The following is a 26,471-nucleotide window of genomic DNA, read 5'->3' as shown; positions in this document are numbered from 1 at the left end:
GCTGAGGTAGGTGAATCACTTGAGGCCAGGAGTTCGAGACCAGCCTGGGCAACATGGTGAAACCCTGCCTCTATGAGAAATATAAAAATCAGCCAGGTGTGGTGGTTCACACCTGTAGTCCCAGCTACTCATGAGGCTAAGGTGGGTGGATCAGTTTGAGCCCAGGAGAATTTTTTAGAGACAGGATCTCTCTCTGTCACCCAGGCTGGAGTGCAGTGGTGGGATCATAGCTCACTGCAGCCTCAAATCTCTGGGCTCAAGCAATCCTCCTGCCTCAGCCTCCTGATTAGCTAGGACTACAGATGCATGCTACCACACCCAGCTAATTTTCCATTTTTTGGTAGAGACAGGGTATTGCTATGTTGATGAGGGTTCCTGTATATTTCTTAAGGTAAACTGTTGTAGAAAAGATACTCCAACAAATAATGACTTAAAATGTAAGTATTTAGTTTTCTCATATGTAATCCTGAGGCTACTGGACCAAGTTTCCTGGCTGGTTCTGCTCTACATGGTCATTAATTGGCCCTGATTTTTTCCATCCTGTCTCTTCACCATTGCCTAAGTCAAGAATTCTTAGTCATTTTTGGCTGGGCGTGGTGGCTCACGCCTGTAATGCCAGCATTTTGGGAGACCAAGGCGGGCAGATCACCTGAGGTCAGGAGTTCGAGACCAGCCTCAACATGATCTCTACCAAAAATACAAAATTAGCCAGGCGTGGTGGTGCATGCCTATAATCCCAGCTACTCGGGAGGCTGAGGCAGGAGAATTGCTTGAACCTGGGAGGCGGAGGTTGTGGTGAGCCGAGATCGCGCCATTGCACTCCAGCTTGGGCAATAAGAGTGAAACTCTGTCTCAAAAAAAAAAAAAAGAATTCTTAGTTATTTTTGTGCTGTGGACTCCATTGGTCTTCTAGTTAAGTGTATGGACTCCCAGAATAACTTTTAATGCATAAAATGAAATACATTTGGAATCAAAAGAATGATGAATAATAGCCATTGTGTGATTTGATTACCTTCTATGAATCTCAACCTTTAGTTGTTGTTTAATCTCTGCTTTTTGGGAGAGTCTGATCTTCTGCAGCAGAAAACTTAGACAGAAATTGCTACTGGGTGTGGAGTTCAGTCATAACAAAAACTTAAAAATACACAGCAATGGCTTTTGGACTAGGTGGTGGACAGAGAATGGAAGGATGCCAGGAGACTGTTGGAGGAGGCTGGAAAAGCAGTGAGGAGGCTGTCAATAAAGACTGGCGAAACAGCAAAAAGAGCATTAGAGGAGGCTGGAGAGGCAATGAGGCAATTATTGGAAACTAGAAAAGGGGAACCCAGAGTATGTAGTAGCAGAAAAATTACCAAGCTTGTAATCTATAGAGACTGATTTAAGCACTGATTTATCCAACAGCTATTTATTGAAAATCTATGCTGTGCCAGACACTGTGATAGGAGCTAAGAGACAATGTTAGTGTTGCAAGAAAACTTAATTTCACCAGTTAGCAATTTTCAGAATATTTTTGTAAATATTGGTAGCTTCTAACAATTAAATGTAGGTGGGGTCTACCTCCCTCCACCAATTTCCAATAGCCTTGATGTCAGTGTATTGTAAATTATATCTTATAATAAATGTAAATCATAGACGAAATTCTGACAAATATATTCACTAGAATACCATTTAATATTAATATACACAGAAATTATAGTCCTTCCATGACAAAATACAGCATAATTCTAATAAGAAATACATAGTAAGGGCTGGGGGCGGTGGCTCACGCCTGTAATCCCAGCACTTTGGGAGGCCAAGGTGGGTGGATCACGAGATCAAGAGATCGAGACCATCCTGGCCAACATGGTGAAACCTCGTCTCTACTAAAAATACAAAAATTAGCTTTGCGTGGTGGCGCTCACCTATAGTCCCAGCTACTTGGGAGCCTTAGGCAGGAGAATTGTTTGAACCTGGGAGGCAGAGGTTGCAGTAAGCTGAGATCACGCCACTACACTTTAGCCCGGCAACAGAGCAAGACTTCATCTCAAAAAAAAAAAAGAAATAGTAAGATGATGAAGCAGACAAAAGTCATAGTATTAATATATTTGCAGTAGGTTTGAGAATAAGTTGTTTGTTGTTGATATATTTTACTGTTTTATGTTTTAAGAAGTTTGGTATATTTAGTATCTTACAGATTACTTTTATGATTCCAATACAAAATGTCTCATTTATTCAGGCTTGCAATTTCAAGTTGAAAGGTATAAGGTAACGTTATTAGTTATATAAATGGCATTTTAACCCCTAAAATAAGTTGAGATTCAATATTAATATGTATACATATTTAATTTGCCAGATTTACAAGTCATATACATTCTTGGGAAATTTTGTCAAATGGACAATTTAAACATTTAACTAAAATTGTAAATGAAACCAAATATAAATCAAAGGCCTCATAAAAGTAACTGTTAAAATTTGTCAGATTTATAAATTAATAATTTGATTCATAACTTAAAAGCTTAAGAAATAGGTTTTTGAATTTGTAACATTAATAAATCAAATATGAATTTAATAACTTCAAGTAATATTTTCCTGAGTCATTCTCAAGAACATCAAAATATTGTCCTTGACAAAAATGAATCAAGTTCATCAGTGTTAAGTAACAGTGTTACCGAAAAGGGATCTTGATCCAGATCCCAAGAGAGGGTTCTTGGATCTCACACAAGCGAGTTCGGGGCAAGTCCACAGAGCAAAGTGAAAGCGAGTTTATTAAGAAGTAAAAGAATAGTAAGAATGGTTACTACATAGAGCAGGGCATTCAAGAGCAGATAAAGCAAGAGGAGGAACACATCCACCTTAGGTAGAGGCTTGTTTAAATATAATATAATAAAGAAAACAATGGGGAGCACACCAATGGGGAGATGTGCTGTCCTACAAGGGCGTGTAACAAAGGATTATTATTCTTTGTGTAACTACTCTCTTCTGCAGTAGTATATATTATCTTTTCTTTTTCTTTTTTTTTGAGTCAGGGCCTTGCTCTGTTGCCCAGACAGCATTGTAGGGATCCATCTTGGTTCACTGCAGCCTCTACCTCCTGGGCTCTAGTGATCCTCCCACCTGAGCCTCACAAGCAGCTGGGACCACAAGTGTGCGCCACCATGCCAGGCTAATGTTTGCATTTTTGGTAAAGACAGGGTTTTGTCATGTTGCCCAGGCTGCTTTCTAACTCCTGAGCTCGAGTGATCCACCCTCCTCAGACTTCCAAAGTGCTGGTATTACAGGTGTGAGCCATCGCCTGGCCTGTATTATCTTTAAAGTGAAATTTATTCTTAAACTAAGAATGCTTTTGTTCTTGAGATATGGGACCTCAGGACATTTCCCGGGTTTGTTATTTTCTATGTCTGTTAAGTCCTGAGTCTGTTTGGTAAACATTATTAACTTGTTTCCTTAACTGTACCTGAGAATGCCTGACTTGGGAATGCTGCCCAGTAGGTCTCAGCCTCATGTTACCCAGCCCTTATTCAAGACGGAATCGTTCTGGTTCAAATGCCTTTGACAACAGCTTTCATTGAAAAGGAATACAATGAAGGAATATCGTGTGTGTGTGTGTGTGTGTGTGTGTGTGTGTGTGTGTGTGTGTGTTTGGACTTATTTTTCTATTTAATTTAATAGCTAAAATTTACAATTCTAAAATTTTATTTGAGTGTTTAAGCATTTTAAGTAATACACTGCTAAAGAGAGAGGGTTTTATTTTTTCATTTTCAGTATTGCACTTCAAGAATTGTCCAAAGGTGACCCAGAGAACTCACTGTAGGCTTCTCAGACAATTAACAGCTCCCTCTCCCAGTGGATGGGGATGCAATGAACGTAGCTATCCACAGGCTGGTGATTTCTTATTCCCTAGCAGGAAGGTTACAATTTCCCATGGGCCCCAAGATCTCCAGGAAGGAGTAGATCTAGGATTTTGTGGGGCCTAAAGTTTATATATGTCTCTTTGTGCTGATCCTTCTTTTTTTTTTTTTTTTTTTTTTTTTAAAGACAGTCTTGATCTGTTGTCCAGCCTGGAGTACAGTGGTGTGATCTTGGCTCACTGCAACCTCCACCTCCCAGGCTCAAGTGATTCTCCTGCCTCAGCCTCCCAAGTAACTGCCACTCCAGGTGTGCACCACCATACCCAGCTAATTTTATTGTATTTTTAGTAGAGATGGGGTTTCACCATGTTGGCCAGGCTGGTCTCGAACTCCTGACCTCAAGTGATATGTCTGCCTTGGCCTCCCAAACTACTGGGATTACAGGCGTGAACCACCATGCCCAGCCTGACCCTTAATTTTTTATTTCTCAGATAAATCTTATTTCTTAATCCATACCAGGTGACATAGTAGAATTTATCTTTGCCTTCTTCATCTTAAGTGCTACTATTTGTGTGTTGATTCAGTGCTATTACTCTGTTTCACATGGAGCTATGGGGGAAATTAATTTGAAATTTTATTCTGGACAAATGCAATGGAACAGTAAGACATAACTCTGTGGTAACAATTATGTGTAAGTGGAATGTAAGAAAGATTAGAAAAATATTTAAAATTAGAAAATTTCATTCCTATCAGCAAATTATGACAGATGTGAAAAATATCTCAGGAATAAAAGTGTCTATTGCTACAAATTATGTGTTTTTACATTATACGATTGAACAACATAGGCTTAAACTTCCTGGGTCCACTTATATGTGGATTTTCTTCCACTTCTGCCACCTCTGAGACAGCAAGACCAACTCCTCCTCTTCCACCTACTCCTTACCCAATGTGAACACAACCAAGCTGAAGACCTTAATGATGATCGACTTCTACTTAATATTATGCACAGTAAACATATTTTCTCTTTCCTATGACTTTCTTTGTTTTTTTCTCTATCTTACTTTATTGTAAGAATACAGTGTATAATACATATAACATGTAAAAAATGTGTTAATTAACTGTTTATGTTATCAGTAAGGCTTCTGGCCAACAGTAGGCTATTAGTAGTTAAGTTTTAGGGGAGTTATACATGGATTTTCAACTGCAAGTGGGGTTAATGCACCAACTCCCATTTTTCAAGGGTCAATGGTATAGCCCTCCCCTCCTTTTTTTTTTTGATGGAGTCTCGCTCAGTTGCCCTGGTTGGAGTGCAGTGGCATGAACTCGGCTTATTGCAACTTCTGCCTCCAGAGTTCAAGCAATTCTCTAGCCTCACGGCCGCAACCTTCTGAGTAGCTGGGATTACAGGCACCTGCCACCACACCCAGCTAATTTTTGTGTTTTTTAGTAGGGATGGGGTTTTGCCATGTTGGTCAGGCTGGTCTCAAACTCCTGACCTCAGGTGATCCTCTTGCTTCGGCCTCCCAAAGTGCTGAGATTACAGGTGTGAGCCATTGCGCCTGACCTGGTATAGCCCTTTTGCACTTAGGCAATTAACATGCCTTTATTATTAAATACAAGATCGTAGCTGAGACTGTAGGCATTTTTAGTAGAGATGGAGTTTCACTATGTTGGCCAGGCTGGTCTGGAACTCCTGACCTCAAGTAATTACCTACCTTGGCCTCCCAAAGTGCTGAGATTACAGGTGTGAGCCACTGTGCTCAGCCCTCTGTCTCTTATATAGTGTGACTGGTGCTTTTGTGAAGAATGTGTTTTTTTCTAACATGGTGTTTTAGTATATTTTTCATAACATTTTTCTGTAATCTTTTTGAGGGCTGCATTTAATTATTTAATTTAGAGTTGTTGACTTCATCAACTGCACCTTATCTAGACAATGTATAATCATATAATATGTACTTTTTTGTGTCTGGTCTTTTGTTCAGCAAAATTTTTTTGTGATTCATCCATGTTGAGACGTGTATCCATAATTCCTTTTTATTTCTGAATAGTGTTACTTTGAATGACTATGTCACACTACAGTTTGTTTATCCATTTACCTATTAATGGACATGTGGGTTGGATCCAGTTTCTAGCTGCTACGAATAAAACAGCTACACATATTCTGATTCAAGTTCTTTAGCAGTGGTAAAAATATTCCAAATCTTCAAAGTGATGGGCATTACATAACTACATACATTTATAAAGTCTCATATAACCATATACCTAAAAAGGATGATTTTTACTGGGTGTAAATTTTACTTCAATAAACCTGACTTTAATAATATATGTATATGTATGTGTGTGTATCTGTCTAAAAGAAGCATAGCACTAAGGAAAAAATGGTGGTTACTAAATTAAGAAACTTATGAGGTATAAACGTACTTGAAATTGGTTGCAATACATACATAATTAATAATTGTGTACAAACAAGTTGCTATATTCTACCAATAGAAATATGTAGTTATCAAAAAATTGTAGTTAATGTCTGGGTGTGGTGGTTCATGCCTGTAATCCTGGCACTTTGGGAGGCCACGGCAGAAGGATCACTTTAGCTTAGAAGTTTGAAACCAATGTGAGCAACATAGTGAGATATCGTCTCTATTTCTATTTTTTATTGTAGTTATAAAAGATAAATATCTATATTTATCTGTCCACCGATCCATCTATCCATCTCTCTCTCTGTCTATCCATTCAGAAAAACTGACTACAAAACTTTTGTTATCGGGAGGCTGAAACAGGAGAATTGCTTGAATCTGGGAGGTTGGAGGTTACAGTGAGCCGAGATCGCGCCATTGCACTCCAGCCTGGACGATAGAGTCAGACTCTCTCAAAAAAAGAAAAACAAAACAAAACAAAACAAAAAAACTTTTGTTATAAAGTTGAAATTGGGCCAGTTGCAGTGAGTCATGTCTATAATTCCAGCCGAGGCAGGAGGATCACCTGAGGCCAGGAGTTCGAGAGCAGTCTAGCCAGCATGGTGAAAACCCATCTCTACTAAAAATACAAACATTAGCCAGGCATGGTGACACATGCCTGTTTTCCTAGTACCTGGGAGGCTGAGCAATGAGATTTGCTTGAACCTGGGAGGCAGAGGTTGCAGTGAGCCGAGATCGCACCAGTGCACTACAGCCTGGGTGACAGAGCAAGATAAAAAAATAAAAATAAAGCTGAGGTTGAATACAGCAATCAAAAATTTTAGCATTACAGTACATACTTTCTCTTTGTTCTCAAATATGAATAAGATTTTTTAAATGAGCCTTTTAATAATTACTTTGTGAACCAATCTAAGTGTTTTATAATGGTATTGAACGTTTTGCAAACTAGTACACTATATTTGGGTTTAATTTTGTTCAAAATCAGTTGCAAAATTTAATTAAAACATTGGAGAATCAAAAGACTTCAGCTTTTTAAGTTTTTAGGAAATTCTGATTATTAAAACTAAACTTTCAACCAGGAAGACATTAAAATTACCTCTATGAAAGCAAAGAAAAAGTAGAACATTTAACGAGAATGTAAAATTAACAAAAATTGAATTCCATCATAATAGGTTCATTCTTTGAATATATTTTATAATGAAAAGAATGAAATTGATAAATCTAATAGTTTTACCACAGCTACATTTGATTAATTATTCTTACAAACCCTAGAGACAAATTAAGAAGGTCTATCTTGAAAAAAATCTTTTTTAAAAAAAGATACTATGGATCAGGCATGGTGGCTCATGCCTGTAATCCCCAGCACTTTGGAAGGCCAAGGCAAGAGAATTGCCTGAGGCCAGAAATCTCATACCAGCCTGGGCAACATAGTGAGACTCCATCTCTACACACACACACACACACACACACACATACACACACACACATACACAAAAGATAATATGAATGGAGGTTAAAAATCTTTACTTCTGAAAATATTTGAGCCCAAAGTATTTTACATATCAATACAAATGAAATAAAATTTATAATATCTTCCATTTAGCAGAATTTTCTCTGAATTTCCCAAGTACCTCAGAATCTGTAGAGGGAATATTTTCTGTATTAAAAATATTATGGTCTAGAAGAACAAATTTGTAGGACTTACACTTATTGATTGCAAGACTTACTATAAAGCTACAAAAATTAAGAAAGTGTGTACTGGCATGCACACTTCCTTAATTTTTGTAGCTTTATAGTAAGTCTTGACCTTCATTATATGAATATATGGAATATATATAAAATAAATATGTATGTGTATGGAATATATATAGAATATATACATATATGGCATGCATACATACATATATGCATATATATACACATATAGAATATACACATATATTCTATATATACTCCGTATATGGCATGCATATATATACATATATTCTATATATATTCCATATATTTATATAAATTATGTATTTTTATATATGGAATATAGATGTAAACAGAATAAAAGGCAGAAATAGAACTGTACACATACACGGCCAATTGATTTTTGACAAAGATGCCAAAGTATTTCAATGTGAAAGGAATAATCTTTTTCAGCAAATGGTACAGGAAGAACTGGTTATTCAGAAGTGCTAGAGTTTGGATATGGGTTGTTTGTCCCCAGCAAATCTTACGTTGAAATTTGATCCCAAGGTTGGAGGTGGCCTAATGGGAAGTGTTTGAGTCATGGGGCAGATCCCTCTTGAATGGATTAGTGCCCTTCCTGGGGGTAAGTGAGTTCTCACTCTGTTAGTTCCTAAGCGAGCTGGTTGTTAAAGAGAGCCTGGTACCTCATCCCTCTTGCTCTTTCCTCCTCTCTTTCTGTGTGATTTCCGCAACACCAGCTCCCCCTCACCTTCCACCATGGATGGAAGTAGCCTGAGGTCCACACCAGATGCAGATGTTGGTGCCATGTTTCTTGTACAGCCTGCAGAACCATAAGCAAAATAAACCTCTTTTCTTTATAAATTTCCTGGTCTCAGGTATTTCTTCACAGCAGCACAAAACAGATTAAGACAAGAGGGAAAAAAAATGAAGCTTAATCCTTAATTTTCATTTCACAAAACTTAACTTGAAATGGGTCACAGAATTACATGTAAATGTTAAAAGTTATAAAAATCTGTGACCTTGGCATAGGTAAAGACTTTTTAGATGGTACATAAAAAGCATGGGCTATAAAAGAAGTAAATGAATACGTAGGACTTTATCGAAATGAGAACTCTTGCTCTGAAAAATACAATCAAGAAAATGAAAGGTGAGTCATAGAGAAAATATTTGTCATACACGTATATACTGATAAAGAGCTTACATCCAAAATTCTTACAATTCACAAAGACAAAGAAGCCAGTTCTTAAAACTGAGCAAAAAGCCAGGCATGGTAGCACACGCCCGTAGTCCCAGCTGCTCAGGAGGCTGAGGTTGGGGATCACGTAAGGCTGGGAGTTTGAGGTTTTAGTGCACGATCCTCACACCTGTGAATAACTATTGCACTCCAGCCTGGGCAGTATAGTAAGATTCCACCTTTAAAAAAAAAATGAGCAAAAGATTTGAAAAGGCACTTTACAAAAGAAAATATATGAATAGCAAAAAAAGAAAACAAAAAAAGTCCATTATCTTAAGTCATCATACAAATGCAAATTTAAATCACAATAAGATAACCACTGCCCATCCATTAGAATGGCTAATACTAAAAAGACTGCTAACATCAAATGTTGGAGAGAACGTGAACCTACCAGGACTCATGGATTGCTGATGGGAACGCAAATGGTATGGGAATTTTGGAAAATAGTTTAACAATTTCTTTAAAGTTAAACATATAGTTCCACCCAGCAATTCCACTCCTAGGCATTTATCCAAAGGAAATGAAAACACATATCCACATAATAATTTAAATCTGAGTATTTATAGCAACTTTATTTATAGTAGCCCCAACCTGAATCCAACCCAAATGTCTATCAATAGGTGAATGGACAAACAAATTTCTTTCTTTTTATTTATTTTTTTTATTTTTTTATTTATTTATTTTTTTTGAGACGGAGTCTCGCTCTGTCGCCCAGGCTGGAGTGCAGTGACCGGATCTCGGCTCACTGCAAGCTGCGCCTCCCGGGTTCACGCCATTCTCCTGCCTCAGCCTCCGGAGTAGCTGGGACTACAGGCGCCCGCCAACTCGCCCGGCTAGTTTTTTTTTGTATTTTTTTAGTAGAGACGGGGTTTCACCGTGTTAGCCAGGATGGTCTCGATCTCCTGAGCTCGTGATCCGCCCGTCTTGGCCTCCCAAAGTGCTAGGATTACAGGCTTGAGCCACCGCGCCCGGCCTGTTTCTTTTTATTAAGTAGTATGCCATATATATGTGTGTGTATGTGTGTGTGTATACATATATATAATTATTATTATTTTTATTCACAAGCCAAAGGACATTTGGGTTATTTCCAAGTTGGGGCTACTATAAATAAAGGTGCTGTAAATATTCATGCAGACGTCTTTGTATAAATATAAGTTTTCATTTATTTTGGGTAATCACATGGGACTGGCATTGCTGGGTTATATGTTAACAGTATATTTAGTTTCATAAGAAACTGCCAAACTGTTTTCCAAAATGGTTGTATTATTTGGATCTCCATTAGCAATGTATGGGAGTTCAAGTTGCTCTGTATTTTAGCCAACATTTTATATTCTCACTTTTTTTAAAATTTTAGTCTTTATAATAGGTGTTCTTATGAACTCAATTTTGTCCTCCCCAAAATTCATATGCTGAAATCTTAACCCTCAATGTGACTGTATTTAGAGATAGGGCCTTTCAGGAGGTAATTTAGGTTAAATGACATCACATGGGTGGGGCTGTAATCCAACAGAACTGGCATCTTTATAAGAGGAAGAAACACCAGGAATACACATGCACAGGGGAAAGGCCATGTGAGACCACAACAAGAAGGCACCACCTGTAAGCCAGGAAAAGAGGCCTCCCCAGAAACCAACATGCTGGTACCTTAATTTTGGACTTCTAGCCTCCAGAAATGTGAGAAAATAAATTCCTGTTGCAGTCCATTCTGTGGTATTCTGTTATGATAGCCAAGCAGACTAGTACAGATTGTATAGTGGTATCTCACTGTGGTTTTCATTTGTACTTCTCTAGTGATTAATGACATTGAACATCTTTTCATGTGCTTATTTGCATCTTTAGCTCTTTTTATGAACTGCATGTCTGCATAAAATTCATAATTTTGTGCACCAAAACCAATTCTTAGTACATTTTGCTCCACAGATTTCTTAATTCATTAGGATCATTGTCTTTACCATCATTCTGTGACTCACCAGCATCTGTGTTTGGATGAGTAATTTTTGCAAAAATTATGTTTCAGGGCTGAAAGCTTTCTTTTTCCCACAATGGACAGTTATACAAAGTTTAATATAGTGATTACCTTTTATACAATTGATAAAAGTAACTTGTTTTAATTTATGAAAGAAAAATTTAATAAACTATAAAAATCTCTGTGAAAGCAATAAGACAAATGTATAAAAACGATTTTAGTTAGCGGAGCATGGTGGCGCACGCCTGTAATCCCAGCTAGTCAAAAGACCGAGGCAGGAGAATCGCTTAAACCTGGGCGGCAGAGGTTGCAGTGAGCCGAGATCACGCCACTGCACTCCAGCCTGGGCGACAGAGCAAGAGTCTATCCCCCACAACAACAACAACAAAAAAGATTTTATATCTTCTTTTTCACACATGTTGACTTACTGGAACAAGAGCAAAATCTGCATTAGATGAGAGGCTCTAAACTTCTCCATAAGTTGGTGTTCAATAATAATGTTTTTTAAGGTCATTGGAGACTTCTGTGAGCACCCATCCACCACAAATAACTCCACATTTGTGTTGTCTGCTTTTGTTTATTTATTTATATATGAGAAAGAGTCTTGCTCTGTCACCCAGCTGGAGTGCACTGGCGTGATCTCGACTCACTGCAACCTCCGCCTCCTGGGTTCAAGCAATTCTTGTGCCTAAGCCTCCCGAGTAGGTAGGTGGGACTACAGGCGTGTGCCACCATGATCAGCTAATTTTTGTATTTTCAGTAGAGACAGAGTTTCCCCATATTGGCCAGGCTGGTCTCGAACCCCTGGCCTCAAGTGATCTGCCTGTCTTGGCCTCCCAAAGTGCTGGGATTACAGGCATGAACCAGTGCACCTGGCCTATTGTCTGTTTCTAGATGGCCTATTTGAATTATGTCTGAACATAATACACATGTAGCCTCATCAAATTTGTTTTCCTTTTGTTCTGTTTTGTTTTTGAGACAGGGTCTCACGTTGCTCAGTCTGGAGTGGAGCAGCACCATCACAGCTCACTTCTAACCTTGACCTCCCTGGGCTCAGGTGATCCTACCAACTCAGCCACCCAAGTAGCTAGGACTACAGGCACGTAACACCATGGCCAGCTAATTTTTGTAATTTTTTGGTAGAGATGGGGTCTCACTATGTTGCCCAGGCTAAATTTGTTTCCCCAAATGTAGATATTAGAAAATGTGGGATTTGTCTTCATTGATTGTGAAAGTGCAGGTCCTCCTCTACGTTGTTGCTGACTACTGACAATGCTTTAAAACTCCCAGTGTGTGAAGTAAGAATTTCATGGAGATACTTTGCTCCTGCAATTTCTGTTCTGTTAAAAGAAAAATCTACTCCATCTAGGGTAATATTGTTTTTACATCAGCCAGATACATAATTCCATCCTGAGTTATTTGATTGCAGCTGATATCAAGGCAGCATAGGCTACTGTTCAGATACAGTGAATAACATGTAAATGTTGTATACTACAGTTTTTTATATTATGCTTACACATGTGTAGTTGAACAAGGCAGTTATTTTCTTTCAACATATGGCCTAGGTGGGCCGTGGACTCTTTCTGTTTGCCATACTGCACAGGTCAGTTTAGGTTTATTCCCTTAATGGCTTTGTTTTTAGTTAGTACTGTAGCAAATGCTATCAGACTTTGCATTCCCAGATCACAGTAACCCAGACCTACTTTCTCTAAGGATGAATTAATTTGCAGCATTGCAGCAAAAAATGTTCCACTCTTATTTTTAATCTTGTTTCCAGTCATTCTTAAGTATTTCAGAGTTCTGTTCTTATTTACTGCTTTGCCAATCAATTTTCCACCTTGGCTGAATGCAGTGGCTCACGCCTGTGATCCCAGCACTTTGTGAGGCCGAGGCAGGTGGATCACCTAAGGTCAGGAGTTTGATACCAGCCTGGCCAGCATGATGAAACCCTGTTTCTACTAAAAATATAAAAATTAGCCAGGGATGGTGGCGCATGCCTGTAATCCCAGCTACTCGGGAGGCTAAGGCAGGAGAATTGCTTGAACCTGGGAGGTGGAGGTTGCAGTGAGCCAAGATTGTACCACTACACTCCAGCCTGGGCAACAGAGTGAAACTCTGTTTAAAACAAAACAAAACAAAACAAAAAAACACTCCTCCTTCAGGCCCAGTATCATCAAACATAAGGTTTAAGTAAATGAGATTAAGTTATTTCTGAAGCAGTTTTACACTATAGTATGTGTCAACATCACTTATGAGGTTGTATCTAACATCCAAACTCTTAATATATAACTGATTCTTAAAAAAAAAAAAAGGAATTAAGATTATGCAGTGGCACTATCATAGTTCACTGAAGCCTTGAACCCCTGGGCTCAAGTGATTATCCTGCCTTGGCCTCCCAAATTTCTAAGATTACAGGCATGAACCACTGCATCCAGGCTAGTTAACTATTTAAAATTCTAGAAAGAACCCAAAAATCTTCACCTGTTACTCTTTTTACTGGCAATAAGTAATTATTAACAGCAATATTTAATGTGCTTCCTTCTTCTAGTTATGCCCATTGGGGTCAATGCCAGAGTTGTGGCCACAATGGGTGGCAGAGGGGGTGAGCCACCCAGGGCAAGAGGTGGCATCCTACTAGCTGCTCCACGTACTCCTTTTACCCCACAGGCTGCAGCAGCTGTGCCACCATTCAATACTAATTCGTTTTTTTTGGGGGGGGGTGTTTGTTTGTTTATTTGTTTAATTTTTGAGACCGGGTCTTGCTCTGCAGCCCAGGCTGGAGTGCAGTAGCGTAACCATGGCTCACTGCAGCCTCAACCTCCCTAGCTCAAGTGATCTCCCATTTCAGCCTCCCAAGTAGCTGAGACTATAGGTGCACACCACCATTCCTGGCTAATTTTTTAATTGTTTGTAGAGATGAGGTCCCTACCTCATCTCTTTAATTGTAAAGAGATGAGCCTTTACAATAATGTTAGGTAATTCACTTTAGACAGAAAAATGACCTTCCAAAAGATTTGTTTTGATTCTATAAATGAAGAATCAAATGAAGAAACTCTATTACTGAAATTAACTGATATTCTATTTTAAGCATCTGATAACACTGGGAGAAAAAAAAAAAAAACAGCCACCATTGAACTGTTTGCAAAGCCTTTCCTTCTGCTAATGGAGCCAACACCTTAATAGCTATTGCTCCACTTTTCATAAGTGCACAAAAGAAGTTTCAATAAAAACGGGCAAAATTAATTGAAACATTGATCTAATTCAAAGGTGTGCTTCACAAAGTGATATGTAAATAGGCTTTCTACATCTTCGTATTTTAAATTTTTGTCTCTGGGTACAGTCTTTTAAAATTAAGTATTCACTTTTAAAGTAGAAGCCAATGTTTCTTTAACTGATTTGTTTATTTCGGATTTTCAGCAGTCGGTGATACTACCACGGTCCCTATGGTAGATGTAAATAGTGGCAAACGTGCTGTTCAAATAACATGTCCACCATTAATGTTCTTAAGAAATGGAAACACAGTCATTTTTTCATTAAACATGTATGTTATGGGTTGAATTATGCCCCACCCCACCCCCACAAATGTGTATATTAAAGTCCTAGCACCAGTACTGCAGAATATGATCTTATTTGGGAATAGGGTCATTTTAGGCTTAATTAGTTAAGATGAGGTAATACTGGAGTAGAGTGGCCTCTAATCCAATGTGACGGTGTCCTTATAAAAAGGGAGAAATTGGGACACAGACATGAATACAAGGGAAATACCATGTGAAAATAATGACAGAGAATTGGGGTGATATTTTTGCAAGCCATGGAATGCCAAAGTTTGCCAGCAATTCACTAGCAGCTAGGGTAGAGGCATGGAACAGATTCTCTTTCATAGCCCTCAGAAGGAACCAATCCCACTGACACCTTGATTTTGGACTTCCAGCCTTCAGAACTGTGAGACAATGAATTTAAGTGCTTTAAGCAACCCACAATTGAAGGTACTTTGTTATCGCAACCTTAACAGACTAATACAATAAGCTTACATTATTTTTAAGTACATTATTGTTAAAAAGGCTTATTATAAAATAAAAACGCATTACCACTCAATAGCATAAGTAAGTTATTTTATATGTGAATTGTGCAATGAATGACAAAATATAGTACTAAAAATTCCTGGCCAGGCATGGTGGCTCATGCCTGTAATCCCAGCACTTTGGGAGGCTGCGGTGGGCAGATCACCTCAGGTCAGGAGTTCAAGACCAGCCTGACCAAGATGGAGAAGCCCCATCTCTACTAAAAATACAAAATTAGCCCGGCATGGCCATGCATGCCTGTAGTCTCAGCTACTCAGGAGACTGAGGCAGAAGAATTGCTTGAACTCAGGAGGCGGAAGTTGCAGTGAGCCTAGATTGCAGCATTGCACTTCAGCCTGGGCAAAAAAAGCAAAACTTCATTCCAAAAAAAAAAAAAATTCCCAGACTTCTCAATACACTTTTATAGTAGGACTGTGCCGCCTTTATTCCCTGCATGTATCTCCTGTACTTCTAACTAATGTACTTCTAACCAACAATTTATTATATTTCTCACTCATCTCCAGGGACTGGCAGACTGGTGGATATTTGCATCTTGGAAGCTAAAACACATGCCAGTCACAGGTCATGGCACAACTGGCTGATCAACTAAGTGGCTGGAAGGAACAGCTGTGTTAATTAATAACTTCACTCACTGCCACCTGAGACCAAATTCAGCTGACCCTCACCGCTCATGTCCAAGTGAACTTTTTTATATTCACAGATTCCCTGAATGGGTATCTTCAAAATGGAGCATAAGTTATTCTATGTCTGGAAAGGGCTGGGGAAAGAGTGATAACCTGATCATATTTAAGATTTAACATGTGTGTAGCTAAAGTCTCTGTTTGATGCACTTACATCTCACATACTACTAGAAGAGACCATGACAGAAGCTGGAAATAGAAAGTGAAGGCTTACCAAAATCATCTCAGATTATTAAAATGCATCTATTGCATTATAATATTTTATTTAAAATGATAATCATATTTTATTTAAAATGAAAAATCCAGGAAGATGCTAAAGTGAGCAGGCAGTAGGATATGTGGTCACTTTTTTGTTTTTTTTTAGACACAGTCTCACTCTGTCACCCAGGCTGGAGTGCAGTGGTGCAATCATGGCTCACTGCAGTCTTGATCTCCCCCAGGCTCAGGTGATCCTCCCACCTCAGCCTCCCAAGTAGCTGAGACTACAAGTGCATGTCACCATGGCCAGCTAATTTTTGTATTTTTTGTAGATACGTTGTTTTGTCAGGTTGCCCAGGCTGGTCTCGAACTCCTGGGCTCAGGTCATTTGCCCACCTCAGCCTCCCAAAGTGCTGGGATTACAGAGGTGAGCCACCGCGTTCCACCTGTGGTCACCTATGTCATAAGGCTTTCTGGTAGATTGTTTCCATAATTGTTCCAAGTGAATTATGCTACCTTGTATACATACCAGTGGTATACCTAGTACAGTTGACCCACAGAACAATTTTTTAAACAAAATGTATTGGTAATGCAAAATAAACTGTCATTCCCTTTAGACTCTATAAAGGTATGCGTCCCTTGTTACTGACTTTACCTGAAATACAGGAAACTTTTCTAATTTATAGGCTCAAATTGGTTGTTTTCTTTTTATTTTTCTCTCAGCAACATTTTCCTCAATTACATCTTTGATTTTTGTTTCTGTTCCCGTTGTTCTCATTTGCTTCTCAGGCAATCCTATACTTATTAAATGGGATTTTTTTTTTTTTTTACTCTTCTCCATCTTTATCATCTCCTTTCTCATTATTTTGATCTGTTTTTGTGGACTTTTCTTTTTTTAGAAAATTCTCAGATCTGCCCTCTCTATCACAAATCCCATTTTCTCTGTACTTATTCTGTTCTTTACTACTTTCAAAGCAAACTTACAAATAACAAATATAAAAGATACTTAGGTCCCACCCCCAGAGATACCAATTGAATACTCCGCAGTGTGGCCCAAGCAAGTATTTTTTTAAAAAATTGTGGTAAAATATACATGGCATACAATTTGTCATTTTAGCCTCTTTTACGTGTGCAATTCAGTGTCATTAAATACATTTACATTGTTGGCAACCATAACTAGCATCTATTTCCAGAAATTTTTCATCTTGCAGATAACTTTTAACAACTCCCTCTTTGACATGAAAAAACTATTCTTAGAAATAATCATAAAATAAAATGAATCCTAATAATGACCATAAAAGAAACATACTAAAAATGTTCTTCTATTCAACTTTTATATAATACTGCCAATAAAAAATAAAGAGCAAATATATACTAAAAAGCACAATGACTTATTTAATGGCTTTTCTGTCTGCCTAACCATTTGAACTTTGACCCTTTGGCTCAAGCAATCCTCCTACCTCAGCCTCCCAAAATGCTGGGATTACAGGCATGAGTCACTGTGCCCAGCCTGATTTCCAATTTAGAATCTACTGTATAAATTCAGGAATAGGTAGTGCTATGGAGATTGGAGACAGGATCCAAGGGAGCTCAATTTATTCATAAATGTTGCAAATGTAATCTTGCAACCAACACAGGTAGCTGAATCTATGTATGTTGGAGGCAACTATATAATTGAAAGTTCTCTGAATTAGCTACCATGTAGAATAAAATGTTTATTTAAAAAGTAATAAAAATGTGGCTGGGTGAGTGATGAAAACAACTCTCAGTGGAGAGGGGAGCTGCAAGGGGATGGGAAGGGCAGGTTGCTCTCCCCTGAGGTTAAGTCACTTCTCAACCTCACGCCTAGTGGCTCATGCCTGTAATATTAGCACTTTGGGAGGCCGAGGCAGGTGGATCACTTGAGGTCAGGAGTTCAAAACCAGTCTGTCCAACATGGTAAAACCCCGTCTCTACTAAAAATACAAAAAATTATTGGGGCATGGTGGTGAGCGTCTGTAATCCCAGCTACTTGGGAGGCCGAGGCAGGAGAATCCCTTGAACCTGGGAGGCAGAGATTGCAGTGAGCCGAGATCATGCCACTGCATTCCAGCCTGGGCAACAGAGCAAGACTCCGTCTCATAAAAAATAATAAAATAAAATAAAATAAAATGTAATAGTATCTGCAACAATTATTAAAACTAAACCAACAAAATAATTTTTCAGGAAGGAGTATGTTATCATTGCCATTATCTAGAATTAATGGCTCACTATGCTAATAAAAATAAAAGTAATTTTCAGTAGGTTTTAGTACTGTTTCAAGATTCTCAATGGACAATACATCTGCTTAGTGCCTGGCCTTAGGATAGGCTGCTCTCATGGTCCCACCTTTGGCATACCACTGGTTCATACCTTGTTAGTCCCTCCCACTGATCCAATGATAGAGGTTGGAAGAAGAGAAATTCTAGGCAGACGGGGCGGGTCTCTGGCAAAACCCCACCTTCCAGCTGAAAAGCCTGAAATCCAGTGCCCAAAGTGAGAACTTCCATCCCTGTGTGCCTACTCTTTTCCTTCCTATTGGTTCTTTCTGAATAATGTCTTTCTACCAATTGAATGTTGCCTTTTCCAAAACTGTCTATGGCCTTCTCCACCTCATCCTATGTCTGTAAAGATTCCAGACTTAGCTGGCAGAGGAGAGAAGTGGCTTATGTTGGGAAGAAGCAAGTTGACTTCAGAGAAAGCAGCTGGATGTCAGAAAGAGGCAATTTGACTTCAGAAGAGAGAAGCAGAGAGGTGACTTAACCTTAAGGGAGAGTGACCTGCCCTTCCCATCCCCTTTCCAGCTCCCCTCTCCACTGAGAGTTGCTTTCATCACTCAATAAAATTCTACACATTCACCATGCTTCAGGTCGTCTGTATGACCTCATTCCTTTTGGGCACCAGAAAAGAATTCGGGATACACTAAGCATGGGTACCCCCAAAAAGCTGTCATACTGGCCCTTCGCCCTCACTGGTGGAGGGCAGCTGCCCCATGTGACACTGCTGTTCGTGGACAGTGGAACTAAGGGAGCATTGTAACACACCCTCTGGGGCCTTGGAGTCACAGGCACCCAAACCTGGATGCTGCCATGGGGCCTACGTGGAGTTTGCTCCTGCTGGTACTAAAGCAGCTGGTTCCTACACTTGCTCGCCTGAGCACTCCCTCCCTTGAGGATTGCAGCACAGCAGACCTGAGTGAGTGGAGCTTGCTCCCGCCGGCACCTAAGTTCTCCCACCTGTGAGGGGTTGAGTGGGGTGGACTGAGTTAATGGGGCACTTCTGTTGCAAGTCCTGCAAAGGGGTCAAGAAAGTATCCTGCAACACGACATTGACTCCAGGCTTGGCCCTGTGATTTGCTTTGCCCTCTCTTATAGCCTTGAGGTTGCCATATGAAAAAGCCTGAGCTAGTAGCCTTCATGCTGGAGTCATTTGACCCAACCAACAGCAGCACTAACCGCCAGGCATGTAAGTGCGTTTTTCAGACAATCTAGCCCCAGTCAAGCTACCTCACAATTTCAGTCACATGAGTAATTCCCAGCAAAACCAATAGAAGAATATCTCACTCGAGTCCAGCTCAAATTGCACTGGCCCATAAAATTTTAAGCAAATAAAAGGGATGGTGTTTCAAGGCACTAAGTTTTGGGGTTGATTTTTTTGTGCAGCAATAGGTAATTAATATACCATTGTAATAATTTTGGTTTTTATTTTGAGTGACGTGGGAAGACATTCGAATATTTTGAGCCAGAGTCAGACATGATCTGACCTTTCAAGAAGATTACTCTGGTTGCTATGTTGGGGAAAAAAACAAAACAAAACAAAAAAAACACAACAACATAGGTAACTAAAGAAAGGAGGGAGACAATTTGGCAAGGTGATACAGTGAGCTAGATGAGACATGATGGTGGCAGTTGGGTAGTAGCAGTGCAGATGGTGAGAAATGGTCAGAATCTGGGTTCTAAATTAAGAGAAAGTTTGTTGATAGATTGAATGTGAGGTGAAAGAAAGAGAATCAGAAGGCTCATGGATTTTTTGTCAGATGATAACATGAGAAAGAGCGCAAAACTCTTTTTGTAAGCTAGGGGAAGACAATAACGTCAGGGATTCTGTTCAGGAATGTTAAGTTAGAAATACCTGTAGACATCTAGTCTGCAGGACAATGATTCAGGATTTATATATGAGCTATAAACTTAAGAGCTGTGAGTATATAAATAAGACTGAAAGCCACGAGGCTAGATGGAATTTTCTAGGGATTTAGAGCAAATTGAGAAGAGAAGATCCAGTAACTAAATTCTGAGACAGACACTTGAATGTTTAGAGAATCTGTTCTCAAAGTATGATCTGTGGTCCCATGGGGTTCCCTAACACTCTTACCTGGAACCCTGGAGATCAAAACTACATTTTCATAATCATACAAAGACATTATCTGCCTTTTTTTTTTTTTTTTTTTTTTTTTTTTTTTACTGTATTGACAATTGCATTGAAATACAAAAACAATGGTGGGTAAATTGCTGTCACTTTAGCATAAATCGAAGACAGTGGTACTAAACTCAATTAGAAGTTAATTATATGCTTCACCACTGTTGCTCTTGTAGTTTAAAATGAAATGCCAACTATTGCTCTTGTAGTTTAAAATGAAAATGTAAGAATGCCCTTGAGGAGAGGGTAACCATTCCTGATGACCACTTATTACACATCTATTTATTAACAACATTCTGTATAAAAACGTAGAAATATTAACATTCTGTATAAAAACATGGAAACTTCTCATAAACTACTTCCGGTCCAAAGTGAAATTGGCTCAAGGAAAGACACTTGTGCCATTGTTTGAATTGCAGGCTGAATGACTTTCTTTAGGGAACACATTTTTTATCCGAAAATCAACTAACAGAAAAATTAGGTTTATTCAAACTTGGGTTTTTGGCAGACATTTTCTTGAAAATAAACCAAGTGACATTGTCAGTTTAAAGAAAACAACTGACTGTCTTTGTTGCCAGTGATAACATTTGAACTTTCAAGCAAAAATTTTGGAAAATTTGCCTCTGTAAGCTTGATGGCTTCCCAATATTGTCAGGTGAGGTCAGTAGTGATATTAGGAAATGTGATTTTTTGATATTATATAATGAGACATGTCAACATTTGAATAATCTGCATAATTCAGGGAACTAATATTTTCCCATTGACTAATGCATAATGTTACAAAATCATGAATGGGTAAAAAAGCCATTTAAAGTGCAGGATTGACAATAGATTTTCACATAACTGAGTACAAAACATTTACTGATAGAGTTTTAGACTGCACTTCACAATTAACCTTCAAGAAACTAACACTTGGAGTTAGGTACAAAATCAAAGGGAAACATCCAAAATTATTTCAAAAGGCTATTAAAATACTCTTCCTTTTTCCAAATATATTATCTAAGTTAGGTCAGATTTTCTTCATATGCTTCAACCCAAACAATGCATTAGAATAGATTGAATTAGAAGGAGAAATGACACTCCAGCTGTCTTCTTTTAAACTAGACTAGGAGTGGGCAAATCTTTTCCATGAAAGTCCAAATACTCGATGTTTTAGGATTTACCTGCCATATAGTTTCTCTTTGTCACAAATATGCAGCTCTTTCATTGTAGTGAGAAAGCTGCCACAAATACTATGTAAGTTAATGAACATGGCTGTATTCCAATAAATATTTATAAAAATAAGCAGTGGTCCGAATTTGTCCAATAGGCTGTAGTTTGCAGAACCTAGCCCCACACTAGGCAGTAAAGATATTTTTAAAACTATAAAACAATACCAGTTTTCTTACTAATTTGTTTTGCAAAACAGTTTTTTCCATAAAAATTGTATGTAGGTTTCGAAAATATAGCTATTTTTTCATAAAAAAAATGTATTTCTGTTAATATGTAGTAGGTTTCTAATGATCATGTTTAAACAAATTAATCAATAATTCTTTTTAAGTCTCAACTTTAATGTATGATACAGTAATAATTGATAGATAAAAGCCACATAACCAAAAGCTCTTTGAGAGCTTTAATAGTTTTTAAGAATGGAAATGGGGTCTTGGTACCAAAAAGGTTGAAAACTACTGGTTTGTAGGCAGGAGACATGAGAAGAAACCAGTAAATGAGACAGTGGAGGAGTGGCCCATTGAGGAAGCAGGAAAACTGGAAATGGGATATCCTGGAAACCAAGTGAACAACTTGTTTCAAGGAGGAGAGTGTGAGACTAACTGTGTCATCTGATAATAGCATCATCAGAATACTAATGGTGAGGAAGACCAGGTCAGGTGGCTCACGCCTGTAATTCCAGCAATTTGGGAGGCCAGGGAGTAAGGATCGCTTGAGCCCAGGAGTTTGAGACCAGCCTGAGAAACATAGCAAGACCTTATCTCTGTAAAAAATAAAAAAACTAGCTTGGTGCCGTGGCACACTCCTGTGGTCCCAGCTACTTGGGAGGCTGAGATGGGAGGATCGCTTGAGCCCAGGAGGTCAAGGCTGCAGTGAGCCATAATTGCACTACTTCACTCCAGATACTGGTCTCAAAAAAAATGCTAATGACAAGGGACCAATAGACAGCGAAATGTTGAGCTTGTTGAGCTTCAAGAGACAGTAGGGCTAATAGGGCTGTAGGACACTGGAGAAGAGGAAGGCATCCAGGGCACTTGTCTTAGTCCATTTGGGTTGGGGAGGCCTTTGCTGAGGGTGAGAAGACCTCATCTACCGGCAAAGAGGACTAATCAGAATTTAGGGACTCAAGGTCCCCACGTTCATCAGGGTCTTCCCACATGTCCCCATTCCAACTTACAGGATCTCATTATTTCCCAGTCAGTGCCTATACTTTGACAGTAGATACCCTACACTATAGGAAATAAGCCTGTCCCTTATGGCACACCTAGAAGCTCTTAGGTCATTTACGCTGTGCTTGACCCAGGAATTTAAATTCCTGAGCTCGTCATTTTCTTTCATTACTTTATCCAGTGGCATTAGTAGCAACCAATCAACATCATTATATTTTTCAGTTTTACAACAATATTTGAAACTATCACATACAGAGTTACTCACCTCCTTGCTTCTTGTAAGGGGTTGATTAGGAGTATCCAATGCAGATATTTTGCATATTTCTATAAATAGTTCACAACATGGACTATTAGTGCTTTCTTTACTATGGAAATGAGATCCTTAGCATTTTTAGATCTAAACAGATTAAAGAGCCAGTTCCAGAAACCCCAAAACCAATTCAGAAAACTCATTTTTAAAATTTTATTTATCTAGAATCACTCTTGTTAATAAAATCTGTATTAGTTAAGGTTCTCTAGAGAATTACAACTAATAGGATACATAGAAAGATAGACATATGAGAGGATTTATTATGGGAATTGGCTTATGTGATTATGGAGGACAAGAAGTAGAATGATATGCTGTTTTGCAAGCTGGAGAACCAAGAAAGCTAATAGTGTAATTCAGTCTGAATCTAAAAGCCTGAGAATCAGGGGAGCCAACACTGTAACTCTCAGTTCAAAAGCCTAAAAGCCGGGGACAAGTACGGTATGTGTATCGGGGTTGCTGGTATGAGTCCTGAGAGCCTGGAACTCTGATATGCCAAGGCAGGGGATGATGGTTTTTTCGGCTACACAAGACAGGGAGAATTTGCCTTTTCTTTGCCTTTTTGTTCTATCTGGGCCCTCAAGGGATTGGATGGTGCCTGCTTACATTGGCAAGGGTGGATAATCTTTACTGAGTCTGCTGAGCCAAATGCTAATCTCTTTTCACCTTCGCAGACACACCCAGAAATGTTTTATCAGCTATTTGGGTATCAATTAACCAGTCAAGTTGACTCATGGCACTGGTTGAAGAAATTGCTTTAAATGAGTGAAAAGTTCCCACTTCTGAAACAAGAGGTAGTAAATAAAGGATGAAGGCAGTTGTGGGCAAATTTGTAGGTGCAGTAGCAGGAACTGAGGGAGTGTCAATCTGATAGTTTCTATTTTCACTTTGAAGTAGGAGTGAAGCTTCTTTTGAAATGAGGGGGTGAAGTGTTTCGGAGGCTTAGAAGAGTAGGAAACGTGAAAGGCTGAAGAAATGAGGAGAGAGAGCTAACGAAGAAAATTAGAGGGTTTCCAGGTAATGTTGACTTGCCAGGTGGGGTTAGAAATTATGAATGTATTGTGGCACCAATCTATATGATTGATGGATTTTCTCTAGCAAATATTTAAGAGCCCAGGTATTAGTACAGAGAAAGTAGACAATAAACCTGCTAGACCAGAAGTAGGCAAACTTCTCCTGTAAAGAGCCAGATAGTACATATTTTAGGATTTGCAGGCTATACAGTTTCAATCACAGCTATTCAACTCTGCCTTTGTAGTATAAAATCAGCTATAGATAATATATAAACAAATGAGCATGGCTGTGTTCCAGTAACACTTATATTCACTGAAATCTGAATTTTGTGGCATGACATTTTATGTCACAAAACATTACTCTTTCACTGATTTTTTTCAACTGTTTAAAAACATAAAAACAATTCTTAGCTTGTGGGCCATACAAAAATAGGCAGCAGGTTGATTGGTCTGTGGGGTCCGTAGTTTGTAAACCTTTGCCCTAAACTTTGGGGCAAATTAGAGAAAGGTACCTGCTCAGGACAGATCTACCCCAGGACTCTGAACAAAGCTTTAGTTTTTTTTTCCATTTGTCCCCTTTGCTGGGTGCTTTTGTGCAGTGCACAAACTGCTCTTATGCTTTCAGATTTGGGGATCTATCAGACCCCCAAAAGATGGTTGTTTCAGATACAGCATGGAAAGTGAGGATATTGGCACAAAAATGGTTGAAAAGACAGGTCACTTTAGTGTTATCTGAATAGGGGTGGGAGGTAAGGCGGAAAGGTGCTGATAGACATCCAGTCAAGGGGATCAAGGGCCATTAAGTATTTTTTTTTATTTTTTTATTTTTTGAGATGGAGTCTTGCTCTTGGCTCTGGTTGCCCAGGCTGGTGTGCAATGGTGAGATGACTCACTGCAACCTCCGCCTACCGGGTTCAAGCAATTATCCTGCCTCAGCCTCCACAGTAGCTGGGATTATAGGCACCTGCCACCACACCCAGCTAATTTTTGTATTTTTAGTAGAAACGGGATTTCACCATGTTGGCCAAGCTGGTCTTGAACTCCTGACCTCAGGTGATCCGCCCACTTCGGCCTCCCAAAGTTCTGGGATTACCGGCCACTGCGCCCAGCTCTATTAAGTGTTTATGAGCTCAAGGAACCAATATAATAGGAATAATTGAGGGAAGAGTTGGAACATTAAAGTCCTAGAGAGGCATGTTTGAACGTATGACGTAAGAGTGAAAGAGTTTAGGCAATTTTACGATGTAGTGTGTGGCACATCCAAGGGGTCAAAGTCTTTGATGAGAAAGAGAAAATGGCCACATTGTCAGTAAGTGACAGCACCGACAGAGATTAGAGGTTGACACAGCTGATGTTATGAACATAAAGAAACAATGACAGTAAAAATGTAATGATCTGCAAATGGTTCAGGGACAAAGGGAAGATCAGTCACTTTAACTCATGCCTGACACTCTCTTGTCCTCTCCCTTCCAAAAATTAGCTCCCAACTTTTGCTTCTATACCCCAAGGACTTAGGTCCTTTAAGATCCTTTTCTTTCCTCCCAAAGAACCGGTCAGGAACTGGGAAGAAAACATTAGTGAAGAAATTTAGAGGTTAACATATAAGAAATAGAAAAGCTGGAGATGTTTATAGGTTCCAGGTTTTGCTTCATTGTGGTTATATATTTCAACTGCTGACTAGAATCTCCAGCTGAATGAATCAGAGGCTTCTTAAGCTCAATATGTGCAAAATAGAACTGAATTTCCTCCTTGACACATTCTGCCCATGCTGCCAGGTAAACTTCTTCCTGCTTTTGTGTAACTCTCTCAGTAAAAGATATTACCAGCCCCTCTCCTTACCCAACTCCTTCCATAGGTTTCCTTAGTTTGTCCGACTATCTTCGTATCCAGTGCTACCCCTCTACTTTAGGCTCTCATCATCTCTGACTTGGATTATTAGAACTTCCTTTCAATGAGCTCCCTAATAATCCTGCTTTATTTAAATTTTCCTAAATTGTTCATCATTGATTTTTGTGTTAATTTGATTTTGTAAAATATTGCATTAAAATTTCATTTATCTTGATACCCAAATAGTTTGGTGCCTCCTTAAGGTGTGCACAAAAAGCAAGTGCTGTCCTCACTTCACTTTTGTCCTAGCCCTTCTCCTCCCTCCAGTCTTGTCTCCCTCAATCTGTTTTCCATTTAGCCAAGCAGCCAGTCAAATAAAATACGTAAGTAATCATGCCACATTCCTGCTTAAA

At 38.9% G+C, this 26,471-nt stretch overlaps 1 pseudogene; it reads right to left on the bottom strand.

Moving 5' to 3' along the window:
- Positions 1 to 12,358: 12,358 nt before the first annotated feature.
- On the bottom strand, positions 12,359 to 20,537 carry LOC102145398 (leucine-rich repeat-containing protein 34-like; annotated as a pseudogene).
- Positions 20,538 to 26,471: the final 5,934 nt, after the last annotated feature.

This window comes from Macaca fascicularis, chromosome 11 (genome assembly GCF_037993035.2).
Source record: "Macaca fascicularis isolate 582-1 chromosome 11, T2T-MFA8v1.1".
NCBI classification, from domain to species: domain Eukaryota; kingdom Metazoa; phylum Chordata; class Mammalia; order Primates; family Cercopithecidae; genus Macaca; species Macaca fascicularis.
This window is presented reverse-complemented; position numbering and strand designations above follow the sequence as displayed.